We start from the raw sequence: 23,239 nt of genomic DNA on the forward strand, positions 1-23,239 counted from the left end.
TGATCATTACAGCCAATTCTCACACTTTTTAGATGATGATCATGATCTGATCACGGATCAAAATGCCCAAACTTCAAATCTTCCCACTAAATGTGAATGTGTACTGTGCTTCTGTAAAGCTCTGAGATCTACTTCACGCTTAAACTGTTGGGAAATTGTATGCATTCATACTGATCGTCTCACCAAGTGGCATATTATGCATATATATTGTGTATGCATGCAAGATAGATGACACACAAGTAAATGCAGTGATGCACAAACACACAAGGACGCCGAGCATGACACAAACACACACACATACACACGTCTGCAGCGAATACTGAATAAATAAACCAGTGACAGAGGACTAACTCAAGGACTATCTCTCTCTGCTGTCTATCTTTCTTTTTCTGTTTCCCTCCATCCCTCAGCCTTCGCAAAAAAAGAAACCAGGTGTGCATCTGATGTTCCCTCCTTCCTCTACCTGTCACCTCAGGGATGGAGGAATAAGTGAGGGAGAGTGGGGGGAGGACGGGAGAGGGGCGAGAGAAAATAAATTCCCAGAGAAGTCAGGAGTACAAACATTCCTGGGGTGTGAATTGTAGCGACGCCTCCCGTTTCATCCCGCCCTCGTGGAATCAGGTCCAAAATGCCTGGGGGCAGATATGACCCTGAAACTTACACACACACACACACACACACACACACACACACACACACACACACACACACACACACACACACACACACACACACACACACACACACACACACACACACACACACACACACACACACACAAACACACACACAGACTCACTCACACACTTACACACTCACATAAAGAGCAAGAGTCTTATGAAACAGCTGGATAAAGACATCATCTGTCACAGTTGTCAGCTGACGCCTCTCGAAACACCAAAATGCACATGTACACCAGCGCGTGCACAGGCATCCCCAGATGCGCTATCTGAAAGGTATGTGTGTGTGTGTGTGTGTGTGTGTGTGTGTGTGTGTGTGTGAGAGTGAGAGAGAGAGATAGTTGAAAGCCACCCTCCCACCTCCAGTAAATCACATGGACAAACAAACATTCGTCCTTCGCTCTCATCTCTCTATAATGGTAGGATAGAGACATCATCTGTCACACTCAGCTGTCAACTGTCCAAACACAGCCGCCCACCTGTCCACACACACATTCCTACTCACACACAAAGACACGCATACACACACACACACACACATACACACACAGACACACACGTACACACACACATCACATAACATTTCTTTCTGTAAACACTCCAATTACCTGAGAGCAGCATGAGGTCTGGGGGAAATTGCTGCTTCATTATCATAGCAGTCATTATGTTAACCCACAAGTCAGGGCCACACACATTTGTAACGCAACGATTTCACTATAGGGCAGTCAGCGCTTCCATAGGTAAATGGAGCAGGTCACAACAACATAACACATGCATTCAGTATGTTACGAAAACACAAGTGCTCATGACAATATGTATTGTGTTTTACCTCTGCATGAATAAGTGTGTGCCAGTGTGCATGGGTGTGTGTCTTTATGGTTTTGACACCAATTTTGGTCACGCTACTTTGAAGAGATTTTCAGGGTTGAGACTTGGGTTTTGTGGTTTTAGATTTAGGTTAGGGTTAGGCATTATGTATTTAGTTGTGAGTACTAAGTTAAGGTAAGAAACTATAGATTGCAGTGCGTGTGTGTGTGTGTTTGTGTGTGTGTGTGTGTGTGTGTGTGTGTGTGTGTGTGCACATACTTGCAGACATGTTTGACAAGCTGGTGCCACTTTTAACAAGAACTATTTCAGAGCAACACAGTCAGTGCCCTTCCCTGTAATGTATTGTCCAATATTCGGTAACTATGTTAAAGCGCAGCTCGGGAGCGGCTCTGCTATTACCGCTAAGTGGCTAAGTGCTTCCTAATACACCTCATCCTGTGTGCTGGTTGTTTACAAAGAAAAATCAGAGTAGGTAAAAGAAAGAGTCTTCAGAAAGGACCGGTGATATCCTGTGTCTAAACACACCGAACAGACTTTTTTCAAGCTCTTAGAACTGAGTACTTCTCAGTGTTCATACTCTACTCTACTGAGGAGCATCTTTTGAGCTTGTATAAATATGAGTTCAGACACTGAGGCGGAAAACAAACTCAGATTCACTAAGCTCCAGTGCTAATAATCACCTGCGACTCAGTGTTAACTAGAATTACAGCTCTGGGGTTGTATGCCTCCGCCAACCAGTTCAGCTGCAGTGTAAATATTTCCACTCCCTCGAGGCATTCTTGAGATATCACATTCATGGGAATGAGAAGGACGGAAGGCAGCAGCTCCTCTGTGTTGAGCCAACACTTTGTAATAACACTGTACAAGACTGTTCATAAAGATGTCAACTGTTCAATGCCCTCTGAAGCGTTGGAACATTGGATGCACATGGAACTTCTTTAACCATCTTCTTCTTGATGTAGCACCTTTGAAATAAGGGGAAGAAGAAATCATTACAAAGCAATACCAGAGGTTTTTAATGTGTAGTTCACAACGGGCTCATTGTGCCATAAAGATGGATGACAAGATGTTAGTGGATGTGACAAGTTTTTTTCCAGTATGGTGTCTGTCATTTAAGGGTCGTTCTCATCTCACTGATATGCAGTATGTTCAAGAGCACATTTTACATGTAAATTGAGTTTCAATTACTTATTTGATGATAGGGTGAAAAAAATTAGGTGTGTGAAATTACATAGCCTGTATCCTGTATTTATTGAATAAACAGTTTAATTATTATTAATACGTGAATAAGGTCAATACGAGTATCAGATAGGACAAGACATCATCTTGGTTAATACCCAATACTCAAAGACTATCATGATCAGGGTTTTGCTGAAAACGCAAGAAAGTGTAAGTGTTCAAAAGACTGGTCAATGAAAACAGAGCATCACATAGAAAACTGTTCCAAATCAAAGCTCGGATTCTGTGGAAAACAAGCTCAAGTTTCAAAGCGTGCACAGGATCTTTTTAAGTGTGGGAGTATTTCAGACAGAGACAAGGCGTGTAACCATTCTCATCATTTCAGTGTAACAAAACTAATTTTTCATTTCACCATTACCTATATTGCACATGGAAATCACAGGAGTATCTGGTCTTGTGTCTAGTGCCACAGGACTACTTTGGTCCAATCCTGGTTGAGTGATCATGCCTGTGGTAAAACTCAGGCACGTTCAAAGATGGAAACATTTTGGTCAAACTCCTGATATTTTGTCAACTTCAATTCCTATAAATTGGATGTTTCGGTAGAACAGCACCACAAATTACAGCTTCCAACATGACTCAATATAAACAAAACTTATCATCCTCACGAGGAGATGATATTGTATTATACTGCATTAGTTTTATAACATGCCTTAATATTAATATGAATAATAATAGTACCACTTATACTTTGAGGGTTGTCGGGGCTGGAACCATTATGAATGTTATTATTGTTATTATTAAATGGCAGTAATGTGGTTATGAGATGATATTGAATGAATTCGAAGCAGAAACAATTCAATCTGGGATATTTTCTATTCAAATAAATAAAATAATATTTACTGGTATTTGGCTCCTTGATCCCTTAATAAAGAGAGATTGGTTTGTACAATTTCATTGCAAAGTTCTTCATGCACACCTAACTTTTTTCTACTGAGGAACCCATGTGCTCCGGGGGGAAAAAGTGAGCGTCAAACTCTGTCAAGTTTCTTTCTGTATTTCCCAGCAGCCCCCACATTGACACCGTCGTCATTAAAATCTGGCCACCTGCGCCTGGTCAGTGCCGGTTCAACAGAGGACAGTTTCCCAGAGACTGTGCTCATAGCCCAGGTAGTTCTGGAAACCTCCCTGGACTGCGATTGGCTGCAAAACAACTCCTGTATTCCCCCCCGACAATGACTTTTCAGTTGTGCTGGCGCAGCTCGGAGATGATGTGAAATTGAGTGTAGAGAGCGCTATGGCTCAGCAAGATCGACTTCTGAGCAGCGTTTAGCCCTCTCTGACGGTGTTGGCTCTTTCATTCAGTCTACGGATTTAGCAGCCCAGACACACATTCAATAACATCCTGATCACCGTCCAACCCTAATATGGCCTCCATAAAATGCTCCGCTGCCAGTCGAGCTTATAACGTTCAACATGGCCACTGGGAGGGGCGAGGAACGCAGGGATCACATATTTTCATAGTCCCCTGACCTTGACGATGGAAAGTTATTTGTTTTAGAATAATTCTCAAGTGTATTAACAGGCCCAGTGTTTCAGGAGGCGCCCGGTATAAACACAAGCTGTGTTTAAGTTTTGAATGGGTCTGAGCATTCCTGAATGACAGCGAAAGGCAAATAGCGTGGTCAAAGCTGCTGGCAGGCGAGACAGTAGAAGAGAATATTGAATCTGCCCAAATATGGAAACAGCCATAAAACAATCACATCAACAGCAGGACTCTTTCAGGACAAGCGTTTTTTTGTGGGCGTCCAAGTGAGGGGATTGAAATGGCACACACGCTTGCACTCGCGCACACACTCGTTTGCACAGGCACACACACACAGTGTTGGACAGTATCTCCATTTAAACAGGGGACTAGAGGGAGAAAGCACATAATGGCAAAACAAAAAGCACCAGAGAGACAATTAGCTCTTGCATATAAAGCAACAATGAAGTGTGTGGGAGTGTTTGAGAGAAAGAGAGAGTGCGTGCGATTTTCTATGTTTATGGGATAGCTTGTATGAACGTGCATGCATGTGCCAAACTCAAATGCGTGCGTTTCTACGTGTCAGACGGATGTGTGCACGCCAGTCTACTTGTTTACTCACCAGTCAAACGAACGCCACTTGTGCTTGCACGGTGGCCGTCACTCTTCTGTCCACACACACACAAACACACACACAAAGACAAAGACGCACACAGGTTGGCATCTGGGTTTGCATTTGCATTGGCAGCATGGTACCCGTGTCTGGTATCCACACAAAGAGGGAGTAAGCGGTAACCCAGGCCCAGCCCTTGGTGAGAGTGTGTGCATAGTGTGTATCATCAACACACACAGTCATCATCCTTAGTGGGTTGCGTAATAGCGCGCATCAGCATCGCTTTCTTTGGCGCGACGTGCCACAGCGACAGCCAGACTGCGAGCGCTCAAGTCCTGGAGAGGTGCACCTGGCCGGGACCGAGCATGTTTGTGTGTGTGTATTGTTGTGGTGTGTGCGTATGTCTCCTCTTTCTATGATTGGGTGTGTAGCAATGTGGCACACGCGGGTAAGTCTGAAACCCTTCCAGGTGTGTATAATGTTCTCCAGCTCAGACTGTGTGATATCACACACACAGACCCACACAACGGCCACCGTCACACAGGTGTTGTGGTGCTGATATGCTTTTTGTGTTCCTGCACAAGGACAGATTTATACAAGTTACATATCTTTCACACCTTAAACCACTCGCTATGAGATCTGTGTGTGTTTGTGTGATTGTGGGCGGGAGACTCAGGTGTGGATTAGCAGGCCGGGGCTCAGGGGGCGAGCTCAGCCACTCCTGGGGGGTTGAGGTTGGGTGAGGGGGTTAATTAACAATGGATGCCAAAGTACACACCGGCACACACACACACCACTGATTCATGGCAGCAGACCTGTGTGTGGGTTCATCCCCACCGGAAAATAGGTGTAGGGCATGTGTGAATGTGAAGGTGTGTGATGGGTTGGTACAGATATAGAAAGTAAATTGGAGCCAGACAGGCAGGAGGGGAGGGGGGGGTAAGACGACAACAGGGGAGACAGATGAGCAGACAGACAGAAAGCGAAAGGTCAATAAACAGAGAGTAAGAATGGCAGGATGCAAACAGACGGAGACAAATGGGGAGAGGAGCAAATACACCAAACCACACTAGATTAAAAAAAAGAGATGGGAACTTGAGGGTTTAAGATTTCACGAGCGCACAACGCCAAAGACGTGACAACAAAGCCAGCTTCACTCTGCTGAGCTCCGACTCGTTATCGGTTCCCCTGATAGGAGTCATTCTTTTCTATGGTATCTTTATCTCAAGCTGATGCACAATTTCCATTATTGATTACACATTTGTATCGACGAGAACAACATTGTCTAGTCAGGTTGGTTTTTATAGCGCAGCATCTCGCACACAGTGTCTCGACAGGCTTCACAGACTCAGCACCGGCACTTTTGATTTGAAAGCCTTTCCACAACAGCAGTTATTTGTGTGACGCAGGTCAACTGAATGAGCGTTTAACCCATTTACATGCGTCGGCTGTCAGAGTTACTCTTTTGTTTTCCAATCTTTCAATTTGCTCAAGATGATTCAACAAAAGAAGCACAGAGGAACAATACAGGAGCGAATATTGGATCTCCATTCTTCCCTTATCTAATTCATCCAATTTGATAAGTCCTTTTTCTCCAGGAAAACTGCACAAAATGAGTACGAAGTTATTTAATAAATATCATTTTAAGAAAAACTTTACTTCTTCAAACAAACAGCAGAGATCACATAGTGGTGTAGACTGTTCGGCATTGGTGGAGGTATGAGCTCTACTCAGGGCTAGTGTGTAGTTACACAATTGCAATCTTACACATCAACTGATCCAGAGGATGACACATGCAACTTAAATCACAGAATAACACAATCAAACAACTAAGTACCTCTAAATCTCTGGATTTAGGGAGATGGTTAAACAATTTCTAGATGTCAATACCCTAACAAAAAGCTTGAATCCCAAGTTTAACCCAAGTTGTGTAAGCAGTGCTGATTTAATATTGGCTGCTTTGGTATTGGCTATTAAAGACAGCAGTTGAACCCTGCTCTCTTGCTTTTTTTCATATTCAATCATTAATGGGGAACTATCGATTCCTTTCTGTCCGGTGACGCCAGACTAACAGCCTGTGTCTGTAAAGGTCAGCAAAAGTAATAAATTGATGAAAGCTCATTACCAGTAGAGACAGGGAGAGCTACTAGACGGAAGGCTGGAGTGGGAGACAGACTCACTACAAAAACATATGGACAGTAGGAATATGGGTGGTGGTAGACACACTATATTGAGGTCATGGCGACAAAATGGAGGTGATTCAGGCATACCATCTCATATAGGAGAGCAGAGATAGAGGGAGAGAGCAGGGCAAGGCAGATAGCAGACAGTCAGTGGGGAAATTACTGGGGGGGGGGGGCAGAGTGAGAGATGCCGGCCGGCACTGAGAGACCGGTAAAATGTCAACTCAACACACACATTATAAAGCACATAGATATAGGGAGGGGTGGAGAGGGCTGGTGGAGAAGAGAGACCCGGAGGTGTGGGGAATGAGAAAGTGTATCTCGTCTGTGTGTGTTTGTGTGTGTGTGTGTCTGCTGGTGCATATGCAAATGTTGGTGAGCAAAGCGGTGGCTGTGATTGCACAAATGCACATAGATACAATGGCTGAGACATATCACACAATCAAATTATAGGAAAAGTGACAACACAACCACAAAGGACTCACACCAGAAACATAAGGAAGTGGGCGACCATGGATGTTGATTAAGAAACGAGCAAAACCCAAAATAAGTGTTTACTTAAACATTTGTTGGCACTACCAGCACCTGTACTGTAATAACTCAAATAGACAAGCATCACGTTTTAGGCAGTGGCTGACTTGACTCGGTTTTTCACAAACACCGGCTTGGGAACAGTAACTGACTCTGCTTGTTTCAGTCATATGTAAACTTTTATGGAAAATAAGACCAAATAAGATTTTTGGGGGGTAAAATTAAAAAAAGAGGTGGTCTCTGTCTGGATCAAACTGAACCATGGGTGTGAAAACACTTTTTCAGATAGTTCAGACTTTCAGAACAATTGCAGAAAGTTTAGATCAGACTACAGGACAGGAGTACTTTCAGTTTACACCTCCTAAAATATAATATTTTAAGACATTCATTCAGCGCACTTGAACTACAAGACTACTAATGGACAATATGGTGACATCAGACCAACGCCCGTCTACAAACTAATCAACGTCAAGTATGGAAAGACACAGTGCAAGTAGGTGAGAGCGACAGGATGTATGTATGTCAAACAAAATCATTTCACAAAAAACATGTACTTTCAGGTGTCAAAACGCTCTAAGAAGATCAGGGCACATGTGAGTGTGTTGCAGTGGGCGGGTGCACCATATCAGACATATGTCATCATTAAATATTAATGCACTTGTTTGTTATCTATTAAACAGATCTGCATCAACACATGTGTGAACACACAAACAGACCATAGTCATCCTGGTTAAAGTAGAGCTATATACGGATGCCATCTATTTGAGTAGTGGGGGGTTTGCCATATGTGAAACGTCAGTCAAGACATACTGTATAAAAAACACCCACACACACACACAATTTCTGTGCACACACACACACACACACAAAGGGAACCTCCAGGCGCGGCAAATGACGACGTCAAGAGCGTCCAATTACCACGACGACTGATCTGACTACCATTTTGCCTGCCTCTGTCAAATGCACTGTCACACAGCCACCTCCCCCAACTTCTAACACACACACACACACACACACAAACACACACACAAAACACAAATGCACTCAAAGAAGCAGAATGCATAATGAAAAAGACAATGTAGAGATACACCCATATAGGGCATATATCTCCAGCTTTCTCTTTTCCTGACTGACACACACTCACACTCTCACACACACACACACACACACACACACACACACACACAGGAAACCCTCTTTCCGCCCACCACGGCAGCCCTGGCACGCTGTAGAGAGAGGCAGGAGGCCACATTTAGAAAACAGAAGGGGGCTGTTGCTGTGCTTCGATGGAGAGCTCACACCAGGAGACGCCTGAAGCTTCGATGCAAAATCCAGGATGAAAGAGGAGCAGAAACTCCCCCACACTCTTCAGTACACATTAGCCAAAATTCCACTTGTCTTGTCTTCTCGTTCCCATACCATAGTGTGCTGCTTAGGGGGTTTCTGTTGTAAACAGAGTTGAGGAGTGCTGTGTTACATAGAGAGGCATAACATCTTGGCTTGCAGCTCCCGTCCTGATTAGATTGGTAATACGTGATATCTCTGGTTTTTGTTTTTTCCCCTCCATCCTTGGCACTAAACTAAAGAAAGCTGTGCTGTCTTGGCATCCCGGTTGCTGCTCGTCAGTCAAGCAGTGATGGCAGTTGCCTGCTGCCATGGCTTTCTCCTGAGGGTTTCTACTCGTGAAATCGGAGCTTCTGCAGGGGGACGCTCTCTCCTTCTCTGCCGTTCAGCCGGAGCATTTATCACCACTCTTTCCAAACTCCCACTTTTTCTTGTTTATCCCTTCAATCATATCTGAAAACATCCGACTAGAGCAAACAGGGGAAAAAGCTTGACGTAGTATAAAGTGACAATTGGTTCTATCAACAGGTGAAACCAAAATATGTCTTCATATCTGTTAAACTGTTCATCTTATCAGCTTCAGCACATGTTCAATACTAATACAATTGAATAAACAGGTGACCAGAGTGTGGGGCAGTGTGCCCTCAGGGAACATGTATTCTAAGTTCTCAGATTAACAACTGGAGCGGTCACCAAATGGGTCAAAGTCACTATATTGGATTGACACAGATATTAACAGACAGCCTTTTCCAAACAGGCAGGATTAGAACAGCCGCTGCACTGGTAATGTAAAACATCACAATAGAATACCATATTTTAATTTGTCAATAAATAACAATTAATAAACAAATAATCACATAAGTATTTAAAGTGAAGATTTATGTCTCTGCCCCAATAGAATTTAATTTGTGAAAACAAGGACAAATCCAGTCCCTTCCATTACAGTGGGTTTTAACTAAAACAATCTGCTTTGCCAGTGGTTAAGTGAGAAAATGTGTTTTTTACTTTTTTGTTGACTTGATCCTTCAAGTGCATCTCCTCGTGTGTACGAATGAGTGAGCAAATTATTCAGTGTTCTCACTTGACACAGCACTTATCACCAAAAAATAACTAATTAGGTGAAACTTTGAAGCAGTTTGCTGATATATTGTGGTTATTCATATTCAAACTTAAATACGCTTGTCCAGGTTTATGTGACAGACATTTGGCACTGGCGAATATGAGCCGACTCCCAAAGTTAGACCCTACCTGGATTTCTTAAATATTAATAAGATGATAGTGTGTGTGTGTGTGTGTGTGTGTGTGTGTGTGTGTGTGTGTGTGTGTGTGTGTGTGTGTGTGTGTGTGTGTGTGTGTGTGTGTGTGTGTACCCAACGAGCATTGTTATGGATCTGGGTTCAGGAGAAAAATGTGAACATATGGAGAGAAGAAAATATGCCAGAGACTGGAGAATAAAATGGACTTAATAATGGCCAGGGGTGTCATTTGAGACATGCACCACCCTTCAACACACCCCCCCCCCTTCTCACACACACACACACACGCACAAACAACACACAAACATGGAGGCTGGCCTCATTTCAGTTGCTTGCCTCGCTTCTCTCTTTTTCTCTGTCTCTCTCTCTCACACACAAACATACACAGACACACACACATCCCTCTCTTCCCCAGCCGGGCAGTCGAAGCAGGGTCAGAGTTCAACTTAGTAATAGAGTCTCTCCCACCTGGCGGTGTCAGGTAATACACAGAGGGGGAGCTGTGTTATTGTGTGTGTGTGTGTGTGTGTGTGTGTGTGTGTGTGTGTGTGTGTGTGTGTGTGTGTGTGTGTGTGTGTGTGTCTGTGTGTGTGTGTGTGTGTGTGTGTGTGTGTGTGTGTGTGTGTGTGTGTGTGTGTGTGTGCCTGTGCAGGGTCGAACGAAATGGGGCCGAGCTGAATGACCCAAATTGTGGCGGCAACCTTGAAGAGCTCAGGTGGTACACAATGAAAAGTAGAAAAAAAAGCAAGAGTTAGAGAAAGATGAAGCGGAAGGGAGGGAGAGAGGGGGGGGGGGATGAAGAGGGAGAAAGGGTGAGGAGGAGGAGGGCACACAAGGAGCGCTGCTGTGGTAATACGTGTCCTTAAACTGATTTCAGTTGTTTTCAGAACGAGGTGTGGTCCTCTCATCTCTGCATGGAACTGCTGCTGATTGGAGGCTGTTAGAGGTCTGCGTGAGTGTGTGTGTGTGTGTGTGTGTGTGTGTGTGAGAGAGAGAGAGAGAAACACACAAAAAAGGAAAGAAGTAGTATGTGTGTGTGAGCATCATGTCCATTATTCTTGCTTCCATACCTAGATGCAATCACTGATTTTTGGCTGTATGTTTGTGTGTGTGTGTGTGTGTGTGTGTGTGTGTGTGTGTGTGTGTGTGTGTGTGTGTGTGTGTGTATGTGTGTATGTGTGTAAAGCTGGCTGTTCCTCAGTGTCTCTGATTAGTAATCAGTCTGTATTGTGGCTGAATGCAGATTGTTAACGGGGCTGGATGGCGAGTGGCCTTCACACTATGGACCTCATCAGAGCTCAAATCTGGCCTCGTACATTTCTGCTGGAGCTTTTTCAAAAATAGATTCTAAAAGGAGGTCACATGGTTGTTCAACAGAACCCAAAATCATCTCGATGTGTCCCTGTTCCAAAAAGATTTTCAATTAATTTGGTTGCAAAATGTGCAGTGCTTAGTTTTCTTTGATGGTGTGTAAACTCAACTGCATGTTTATTATGTATGTAACATTTAAAAGGTAGTAGTGGTATATATTGCATAGTATTGACAGGTGTTTTGGCGTCTACATTTATATACATAAGTGGAGCAGAATATTAGGAACACCTCTTTCTATAACGCAATTCAGTACAACAACTCAACAAGTGTTTCCATGACTTCAGAGGAAACATACAATAATTTCCTGGAGATTTACTCAACCTTAAACATAGTGACTACTTTCCAAACCTTAACTCTTACCTTAACCTTAACCTTAAAACATCTCTTGACCTTAAATTGTCTCCATGATGTGATACACATGTACAAACACACACACACACACACACACACAGATAGAACTTGAGGCACACATTTCTTTTTACTGAACATAATTAAACTCAACATTCCAATTTTCTTTTCAGTTTCATAATTGCCGAAGGGTTTCCTGAGGTTTAAGTTTTGCTTTTATTCATTGAATATTTATTGCAAGTTTTAGATCACCTGTCCTGTTTGGTTTCTTTTGTTAGTTAATGTGTTTTATGTTCAACCCTGTTTGTTTGTATTTGTGCTGATCACCCATGCACTTTTTGTCAATGCATTAGATATTATAGACCAGTTACCTTATATTGTCATTATGTTGCAGTGTATTGTGCTGTTACTACAGTTTATTATGTCCTTTGACTACTAATGACATCTGTTGCTTGCCCGTCCATCCTGGAAGGGAATTATTCTCTTCATCATGAAAGGGTATTTTTAGGGTAGAAGTATTTAACACTGACTGTCTGAGAATAGAATGGGTCCTAAACTGTAAAGATTATACAGCTCATTAAAGCAGGTTTGTGATTTTGAGCTTGGGTATAACAATATAATTAACTGTGCAGTATGGTGGCGATAACAATATACTGCAGATGAGCGACAGGTTTATTTTTAGCCGTTACAGATGCTGAATTTATCGAGCTACATAACAGACATCGACTAGATTACATTAAGTTTGTAGGTTTTATGAATCTGCATTTCTTTGGATATATCATTAATTGCTTGAAATCACAAAATGTACTAGTTTTATGTCTTCTAAGAATTTTTTATGGGTAATTGTGTTTTATTACAACTTGGGGCCTTACTGTCACAATGTTTGCCATCAAAGTGGCAACAATATTACTGTAGTCTTTTGTTTCCTAACCAGGAGATTTCTAATTTTCTACACGTGCCATTAGTAGGGAGGAGGAACAAAACTACAAAAACAAGACACATCTTCAAATATTCCAATCTTTGAAAAAAAGGACAGATCAAAACGATGTGAAGAGGCAATTTCTACAGAATAACACCATCCAATATCCGAGTTAAATTAGCTTCATTTGAGTTAACATACCACAGCTCCTTTAAATGAAATATGAACGGCTCCCCACTGCCAGAAATGGTCTGCTCCGACTTAAGCTGATGAAGTTTTTCAAACATTCGTCATGAGCATTTGTTTTGAATACGTTCTTTGCTCCATTATTCCAGCATTTTTCACTGTTGAAAAGCATATGGCCACATTGATGAATAGCTCCTATTGTTGGTGGTATTATTTGTCATTCTGACTCGCTCCCGGTGATGGATGTGCGTGTGAGTGTGAATGTGATTTATGGCGCTCGGGGCAGTGTATGGTTGTGTGAGCGGGTGTGTGTGAGAAAGCACAAGTCTATTAAGATGACCTTGAGAGGAACCCCCACTACTGCTTGTACATAAACCAGCAATGAAAACTGAAAGTGACAAGCTGACGGAGAGTTTTTGTGTGTATTGGCAAGTGTGTAATGTGAGGCTGCACAGTATTCTATGTGCGGTGATTCCTCATATTTCTTAGTGATATGGAAATCCCTTTTCAGGCAGTGTGGCCTTTCACCAACACTGTGCAATATTACTATTCATGTGCAACGATTCTATTCATTTGCAATATTACAGGTCAAGTGCAATATCAATGTTCAAGAGCAATATTACTTTTCATTTGCACCATTACTATGTCTTCTATCATATTAGGTTTAATATCATTTGCAATATTCCATAATAATTAGTCCTATTATGATTAACTTTAGTTTAGTATTAGTTAACGGTCTCACCTAACTTACTTATCTTATATCAATTTATTTTGTTTTCTTTTGCATTTAAATTTGTAGACTTAGTACTCAGTATTGTTTTATTCTCTGTATTCACAAAAATGCCATGTTTTCCACATCTTATCTTTAACCTTCAATATTCATACTGCATTTTGGACATTAATGAAAGTCACGTCTGTATCCACTGAGATTTCTTTTTCTTCTTACCCTCTTGCCTCCCCCCCACCCCTCACCTTTTCTCCTAAAACAGCTTTCCTCCCAATCCCTTAAATGTGTCTCCCTCCTTCTCTCCGTCATCCTGTCTGCGGTCATGTGCTCTTAGTACAAAGCCGGGGGAGTTCTGTCCGTTAACCACTGATCACCAGGTAATAAACACACTTCATTAAACCACAGACTCTCATTCATCAGTAGCCAGCTTCTCGCTCCTCTATAGGAGCCGGGCTTAGACACACACAAATCATTTTCTGTTAGATGTGTGTGTGTCTTCCTCCTGGTGGGACATCGGGCCCAGCTTGATGATTTATTTGCAATTCTGACCATGTGCTTCTCTGGTTAATGCTTGACTTTGAAGGGGAAGGATTCTTTTTTTTTGAAGCAAGGGCACCGGGCAACAGTCCTGTGTGTGACTTGGCAAATCTTAGAAGTCATCGTAGAAAGGATTTGTCTTAATTATCTGTATCTAATTTGCCAAAAAAGCCAATAATTTGTCACTTTCTTTTTTGGATGTGCCTTTAATAAGTGTTTATACACTTTGTACTATAGCACACATTTTATACAACATCTTAAAGCGCAATATAGACGTTCCAAAAATGACGTCTGCTCCCATATAAATGCTTCTCCACTGAGGCCACTGAAACAAACCCGAGCAGAAAACTCACAGCGAGCGAAATCACCTGAAAGGAACCGGGAAACTTTTCCATCAATAATAGAGGAGCCATTTAGAGCTCACAGATGGATTATGGGCGCGGGATTGACAAGGGCGTCTTTCAGCGGGGTTATTAGCTTAAAAGACCATACTGGCACTTTTGCACATTTTAGTCCATTAACTACAAATCACATATACTTCACATCAGTGCTGACCATTTTCCAATAAACACTGTAAGGCTGGAGATTGATTCCCCACATCTCTCCCAGCGCAGGTCTGCTTATATAATTTTTTCCCTTTTAGTACATTCAGGGAAACGCTGATGTTGGAAAGAGTTGAGGTCGCATAACAGCAGGACACTTCATACTGTGTCTTGCTTCAAATGTTTTTCCACTATGTCCAGGGTTACACATTCATCTTTTGGGGTTTTCGACTTCTGACAGCAGGGCTTTTGGCATAGAGATTTTCACACAAGTGACACTCAGGTTTGTGAGGTACTGAAAAAATTGGTCCACACTTAGAGAACCTGGAGCCAGAAAGTGGCCTTCTGCTTGAAGACATAAAAGAAAAGGTTATTTCCTAATCAATTACAAAATCCTAAAGAATATTGTTGAACAGAAAATCGATTCACTGTCAAATCCTTGCAGCTCAACAGAGTCTATATTTGGGACGTACAATCTTGTCCGTTCCAGTCGTAACTACATTTACTTGTTAAGTCAATGTCACGGCACTTTGGCCAGTCTCATGACTGAGCATTAACAAGTCACTGATTGGGTTTCTGTGAAAGTCTAAACAAGGCACAGGTTGGACTTGAGTGGGCTCCCATTAGTGCGAAGGCTGCTGCAGCACTAAGTCGTACGCAAGTAGAAAGAGAGGTCAAACATCTGCTGAATGTATGAATAACAACGAGCCCTGATTTTACGAGGTGAATTAAACGTGCAATTTTGATGTATTACGTATCTGATTGGGGCTTAAGAAAGGGATTTCATTTAGAAAATGATGCAATCTGACATTTAAACAACAAGTATGAACTTCTGGTGCACAGGCTGTAAACGCTGCCGTGGAAATACGATGTGCCCGCTTGTGTGATGTTTATGATTCGCTTCTATCCGAGTGTATTTTACTGAGTTGGAGCCGTGTCAGAGCTCTGCTTTGCATTACTGGTAGGTGTATTACAGTGTGTGCCTAAACTTCCCGGTTATATGTTTGCAAAGAGCCCTGGACTTTCTGAATCAAGACTCATAGGGCTGCTTTGATTGGATAAAATCTGCCTGAATGGAGGCATTGATTTGGAAGGGAAGATGGATGGTTCTCAGACAGCCATTAAATGTGTGACCCCCCCCTCCTCCACACAACCTCCCCTCCCCCCGGCCCGTGTCAGAGTCGGAGCTCTTAGTAAATCACGGACTCGGCTGAAGGCAGCATAGATCACCGCTAACAACACTACATCAACAAGTAGACAAGCGCAGGATAAATACTGCGAGAGACACAGAGCGAGTTTAATAAACATGTCTTGTACGTTTTGATTTCTCGCCGCGTAAAAACCAACGTCAGTCTTCCAAAGGTCACATGTTTGGATGAGATAGTTTCGCTTCATTTCTGCACTCCGCTCAAAGACTTCTTCTGCTTTCGAACGTGTTATTCTCCCGCGTTCCCTCCATCGCAATCCACTCATGTGTGTGCAGTGGGATATTGTAATCTCTCTGCTCTCTGACTTGCAAATCCCATTTTTGAATGTTTGGCTTTTTGTTCCCTCACGCCCGCGACGTCTCCATAAAACTTTTCTGTCCATCATTGTAAAATATTCGTCAGAGGGAAACATCCCTGGGGGGTTGTCGAAAGATGAGGAAACGCAGTCAAAATCAATACCGCTTATGCTCCATCATGTTTTTGTCTACGTGGAGTCTAAACAAAAATGTAATCAAATCATATTTAAAAGATGTCACTTTTTAAACCGAACTCATTGAATTACATCCCTTTTAGTTTGTTCTCAGCGTCATGGCAGCCAGACTGAGGAGAGAGAGAGCGGGCGTGAGACGGCTCCTAATGTAAGCCAAAGCTACTCATATGAGACAATGGCATCAAATGCTGCCACTCATCCATGATGCTATGGAGAGAGCCAGAGAGGACGGAGAAGGAATATTTAGCTTCTTTTTTGTTTTTACCAGAGTTAGTTTCCATTCCGTTCTCTTGGAAGGCAATAAAAACAAACTATGGAAAGCTAGTGGGCGGGGGGAGCGCCATCGATTTATCTTGTTTATGGTAGCGACAGGAGACCGCTCAGCTATTGTGTCTGCGTCTCTGCCACAATTGGTACAATGCTCAGGACAAGGATTTAACCAGCTCCATCTGCCTCCTCCTGCACTCCTACTCCCTCTCGCTCGAAAACCTGAATCATTGCTCCGACACGAGGTTGCATGTTTGTGCCTCACCCCGAGCATTATCCCCTCCTTCCTTTATTGATTCAAGTGGTTCCATCATTGACTCCTCTGACCCTCTGACAGCCTTGACTTGACATTCAGACATCGCGCTCATCTCCGGTTTGTCTCCGTCAACACGGCCCCTCTCGGTCTATGATCCACGCGCAGACTATCAATACCCAACACAGTCCACCTTTCACTCCTTTTGCCTTCCATTATCGACGAGTGTGTTACAGCCATATTTAACTTTGTGAAACTCAGGTCTAGCGTTACATGGGGCCAGGCATGAGAAAAAAACTTGGAGTGAAAGTTTGAAGACTAAAACTCTTCTTTATTTGCAGAGAGTGCTAAATCCTGGATAAACAGCAGGACATTTTTAAATCTGAAGTGGAACAATTATGTGTTACACCCACTCTGCTTGCACAGTGTATAAGTAATATATTCAACCTTTGTTATATTTATTTTTGATGGAAATTATATTGGGATGATTACAGGGGATTATTATTGCCAAGAGCTAGACAAAGTTAATCCAACTATTATCCTTTACATGTGTTATTAAAAACTCTCTGGCAGCTCTCATCACTGTCAGTCACTCATCTCACTGGATTTGATGGATCAGAGGAGTTGACTTTATTCTAAACATTCAAACTCTATTCTCTAAATGCTAAATGAAAAAATGTCTCCTCTCATTTTTTTCCCCTTATGCCTGGCCCCAATAAGATGAGATAAGATATACCTTATCTTTTTTTATGCCAGGCCTTAATACTCACTGCAAATGTTACATTATCAAAAAGACTGAAAAAGAAGCATTTAGATGTTGATAGATGAAAGTACATGTGTGTCCTCTTTAAACTCTGAATGCATTTAATCCGTTATATCACGTTCACACCTTAAAGAAAAAGAGTATTACACACTTGTACTAGACCTGATGTACGAGTGCTACATCCTTCCTCTATCTGGATTCTTTCCCGTTCTTGACGAGCACCGAGAGGAAAAACGAGAGACACCATTGACTCAGACTCTCTGCCTAGAACAGACTCCCACGTCGCACCGTTGACTGACATCATCATCAGCTAAAGCAGCGTTGAATGGAGCAGGGAGCAGGTTGCAACACGTGGGACACACGTTCAGCTTTCACCTTGAGCCAAAACATCCAGGTGGGATCCTGTGGGAGTTGTTTTTCTTTCTTCGAGTATTGAGACAGACAGACAGACAGTCATAGCACAGTCTGATGATGTAAACTTGCTGTACTGCACCAGACAGGAAGTTCAATGCCGACAATTTTTTTATATCGCTCACAACTTGGTTAAGGTAAAGAGATATTGAGACAAAAACATGTTTCTCCGGTCTCTTACATGAAGGTCAGACGAACTGTATACCACAACCTCCACAGCCTTACATTGGGCCCTGGAGGACACATGGCCTGCTGCTCTGGCACGGAACATTAGCTGTAAATTAAGGCGCTGCAGGATCGTCCATGGGAACTTACATCTGCTGCTCCAGACCACTTGTTTCTGTACCCTGTATTTACAAAGACCCACAACATAAAGTGAGGTGGCTAAACATCTTTAGAATGGGTTTGACCTGTAACCTTTTTTTCCACCACTTTTCTATGTTTAACCACACACAGTGAAAAGGGCAGTTTGACAGACTCACAGCCAAAACATTTTAAAAATCAGGTTCACTGAAACTAAATATAATGTAATGCCCATTCATATGCTATTGAGATGTAGGCTGAGGATGAGGCTGAGGTCAATGACAGTATCTGGTGTCACCTGCCTTATATAATGAATAATAAATGGCGTGAATATAAATACATTTAAACACGGCTCCGAACAATAAACTTTGAGCTTCGGAAATTGTTGAAACTTTTTCCAACGAGGTATTTCGGTCAACATTCCAGAAAGCCTCCAAAAGTCTCAGTCTATTTTTCCGCCTGTCAGATTTGTAGTCATTCCACATTAAAATATTTCCTGGGAAACAACGCAGCTGTCGGCGACACGCCAACAAGTAGCTTCCACAAAGTAACGTGGATGATAACAATTCTTCAATCTGCTCAAACTAAAAATATCTCCGCTGCTGTTGTTAAAGCTCAGGTGGTGATTATGCCTCCCGAGTTCAGATGTGCACTGATGTGCAGCTTGCACTCTGTCTGCCGTCCTCACCATGTGATAAACTGCGGTGCAATAAACACATTTACTCGCTGACTGACACGACAGATCAGTGGCGAGACGAAGGAGACAATCTGCCAAACAGCCACAAGAGCTACAGGTAAATACATCCAAGATAACAACCTCCATCTCCCTTTTCTCTCTTTCCGTCTTTATTGCCAACTACTCTGCCTCCTCCTCCTCTCTCCCATCTCTGCCTCGGTGTCGCCGTATCCCCCCTCACCTCCCTGTGTGTTGTCGTGGCAACGCCGCGGCCGCCTCATTATGATGCCTGCGCATTTGTAAGTGGAGTTGCTGCTTTTGCCGCTGTTGGTTTCTCCTTTTTTCCTCTCTTTGTCCCTTTGAAATAGAGCATTTTTTTAAAAAAGGGGGCCAGCAGATGGGCAGAAGAAGGAGAGAGGAAGAAGAAAAGGAGGATGTGTGGTTGGTAGGTGCAGAGGGAAGGGAAGGGGCTGGTGATGCAGGAGCTAGCAGTCGTTTAGCACTTGGCTCTCCTGCTTTTATCTGTCCTTAGAGCGGCTTTCTACACTTCCTTTTGTCTCGGAGGTTAGAGGCTGCCCGTCGCTCTAGTAAAAGTGGTTGTGTGAGAGAGCAGCTGTGAAGTTTTATAGCTTGATCCTGCACACACACACTTTCTCTCGCTTTTTTTTTCTCTCTTTCACTCCGAAACACACAGGACACACACACACCCACTCACACCATCATAGAAAGAGAGAGACAGTGTGTGTGTAGTGCTATTAGACGCATTGATGAAGACGCCCGTATCAAAGCGAATCCACAATGAGAACAAACACACAGAGCAGATGAAACACCTCCTTTGTGTCTGGCTCCAGGAGCAGAGCACCTCCTAATGAGGAGCTCCCTGCAAAAGGTGGGTGTGCCTGCATATGTGTATTGGTAAATGTCTTGTCTTAAATTTGTTCTGTGTACACCGCAAGCTCACATGTGTTCGGAGTTGTGTCTGGCAGTGCGTCTACACAAGCAGACTGGCAGGTGTGTGTGTCTGTGTGTGTGTGTGTGTGTGTGTGTGTGTGTGTGTGTGTGTGTGTGTGTGTGTGTGTGTGTGTGTGTATAATCTCCTAGATAAGGTAGGCAGATAGAGCAGATAGACAGGGACGTTAGGGATGAGATTGCAGGAGGGGCTTAAAGCTGAAGCTGTAAATCACTTAACCTGGGGCTAATGGGCTTATAGGCTGTACTACAGTACGTACACACACACACACACACACACACACACACAATAGAAACACAAACTCAATCTCATTTGCTCTAACTAAAACACACACACACACGAAATAACTAAATTTATTCAACACCAGGCCCCAAGGCCTCAATAAGTCCAATCTGAAATGTTAACTATTAAATCATGTCCATGCAGAATGTGAAATTAAAAACTCACTAATTTAGAGTTGGAGTGTGTCTGTGATGTATTGCTCCACCGTGTTTTTAATCAGTTTATATGGTTTTTAATCACTTTAATCCATTCAGATGCATGCTTGAGTGTGTGTGTGTACATAGATACGCCGTTGTGTTCTTGTCGCACCACGTTTAGTCATCACGGTTTGCATTGGTGTTGCGTCACAACGTGTGCGAACGCGTGTGGGCGTTTCACAGGGATATGCTACACAACAACCTGTGATGGACGCACATATCACCGTTATGTTCCTGCAGAGAAAAAATTAAGAACGGCTCTGATGCATTACTCTGTGTTTTTTGGGCCCGACGTGACTCATCAAGTTTGTGTATTCTTCCTGAAGCGCTCTTGAATCATTTGAGTGGGAGTTGCTTTAAATTATGAGAATCAAGCTCATAGCTAACGGGGGGGGGAATAAAACACACGCACACAAATAAAACACAAAAAGGAAAAGTGCTCTGAAGAAGAAAGGTGTGTGCATGTGTACGCTGGGAAACAAGCAAGCCATCTCTTGCCCTGTATTTAAACATGCATGGACAGACACACACACACACACACACACACACAGACACACACAGGTACACAAACATACCCTGCCTTCATGAAGGGTCACATATGGTGGGCTATTCTCCTGGTCAGTAGCTCATTACATTTCTCATTATGTCTTTACACACATTTGGCCGATGCTCTGCACCTGTTGAGGTGTGATATACCAGCTCTCCGCTTACACCTCCTCCTCCTCCTCCTCCTCCTCCTCCTCCTCCTCCTCCTCCTCCTCCTCCTCCTCCTCCTCCTCCTCCTCCTCCTCCTCCTCCAGTTCCTCCCTCCACCGCTCCATCTCACCCTCCTGCCCTCCATCTCACACCTCTCTTCCCTATCACTCCATCTGTCTACCTGTCTCCCTGCCTGCCCGCCTCATCATACTCCCCGTGTATCCGACAGAGACCACGCTGTTGCCAAGGCTACCGCAGCCCATTGTGTACCCGGTTGCCAGGTGACTGGTCGCTGTGGCGATGATCAAGAATTCTGAAGCGCCGCCGTCCCCTCCGCTCCTTCTCCTCTTCCTCCTCCTCCTCGACAGATAAATCTTCACCATTTTCTCCCTCCTTTCTCCGCTCTGTCGATGTCCTTCCCTCCCTCCTGTCGACACTCGTAGAAGAAAAGCACTGCGACCTTTAAGGGGAGCTGAGCAACAATAGACGGATGGAATGGACGACGGCCTGTTTGTTTTAATCTCCTATGGCTCTCTCCCACTTTCTCTCGCTCTCTTTCTCTGCCCTCAACTTTATTTTTCTTTCCCGTTCGTCCCGGCCAGACTCTGGTTGTCCGGTCTGTCCACTTTAATAATGAATTGTCTCTGCTTTCTTTCTCATTTCCCTCTCTGCCCACTTGTTTGATCACCCCTCCTTGTTTCTTCGGCTCACCCTTTCTTTCGCCGTCCACGTGTTTTATTTCGCCAAACAGTGGACAGTGAATGGCTCTCACACGGGCTCTCGTCTTTGTTCGTCCCGGCACCCAGGGTAATTCAACCTTCTTCAGGATCATGCCTCCTCCTTTTCTCCTTCTGCCCCCCACCCCTCCTTCTTCATCATTTTTAAAGCATTCACCTTTTTCCGTCCCCTCTGCTCCCTCTGTCCTTTTCTCTCCTCATCTCTGGACGATTTGTTCGAGCTTGTAGCGACTCTCTCATCCTTTTAATATGCTTACTCTAATGTGATATTTAATTCCTGTTCCCCGTCACAAAGAAAGGCGGAAGCAGATGAAACTGGTGCGCAGCGAGGTTCTAACATTATGGGTTTACTGATGAGTATTTTTTTTTTCTTTTGGCATTTCCATTTCCATTAGACTGTATTTGGGATGAAATCCATTTTACATTTGACAATCCTCAGGCCAAAAAAGATTAAAAAGCGTAGAGAGTGATTTTTTTTCTCCAAAGATGGTATTTGTGGGTTGCAGATGATGTGACACTAACCCCTATTCCAGGCAAAAAAAATGATGGCAAAGGAAAAGAAAAGAAGGAGAAGAAGAAGTTGAATAAGTAGAAGACATAGCCACACATGTGGAAACTAATAAAAGCGCGGATCATATCTCATTTGGTTCTCAGCATGCGGATGTTCTTGTTCAGTGCAAGTGGCTATAAGTCAGAGAGATGAGAGCAGATACAGCAACAAACAAACTATATTTACTGCATATACATTAGACACTTTAATTTAAACAGATACAGCACCAAAACTATGGTTGACAATAACAAATTGCTTCTTTTTTTTTTACTGCTAAAGTAAATTGGAAGTTGAAATTTAACATACAGACAATTAAAGGCAGGCTCAACTTAAAAATACAGATATCACCATATCTCAAACCCTTGACAATAAATTAAACCAAACCCCAGCTACAGTAATTTAACAGTAAATAAGTGTCGGTGCTTAATACAGTCAAATACTCCAAACTCCCAACTGTCTCCCACTGGGACGCTCCCACTGCTGATGGGTTTGACATGGGGTCAAGCAAGCAGTCAAACAGAGCATCCCTCTGTTTAATAATGTATCAGTTCTTCATGGTGTTCCTCCCTTTACATAGAATTGTTTTCAAACATGTGACCATACTATGACCTAAACGTGGACATAATAGTAGTAACACAATGTGCTGAGTTAAGTGTAATGTTAACTA

Source organism: Limanda limanda, chromosome 22 (genome assembly GCF_963576545.1).
Source record: "Limanda limanda chromosome 22, fLimLim1.1, whole genome shotgun sequence".
In the NCBI taxonomy this organism is placed as follows: Eukaryota; Metazoa; Chordata; class Actinopteri; order Pleuronectiformes; family Pleuronectidae; genus Limanda; species Limanda limanda.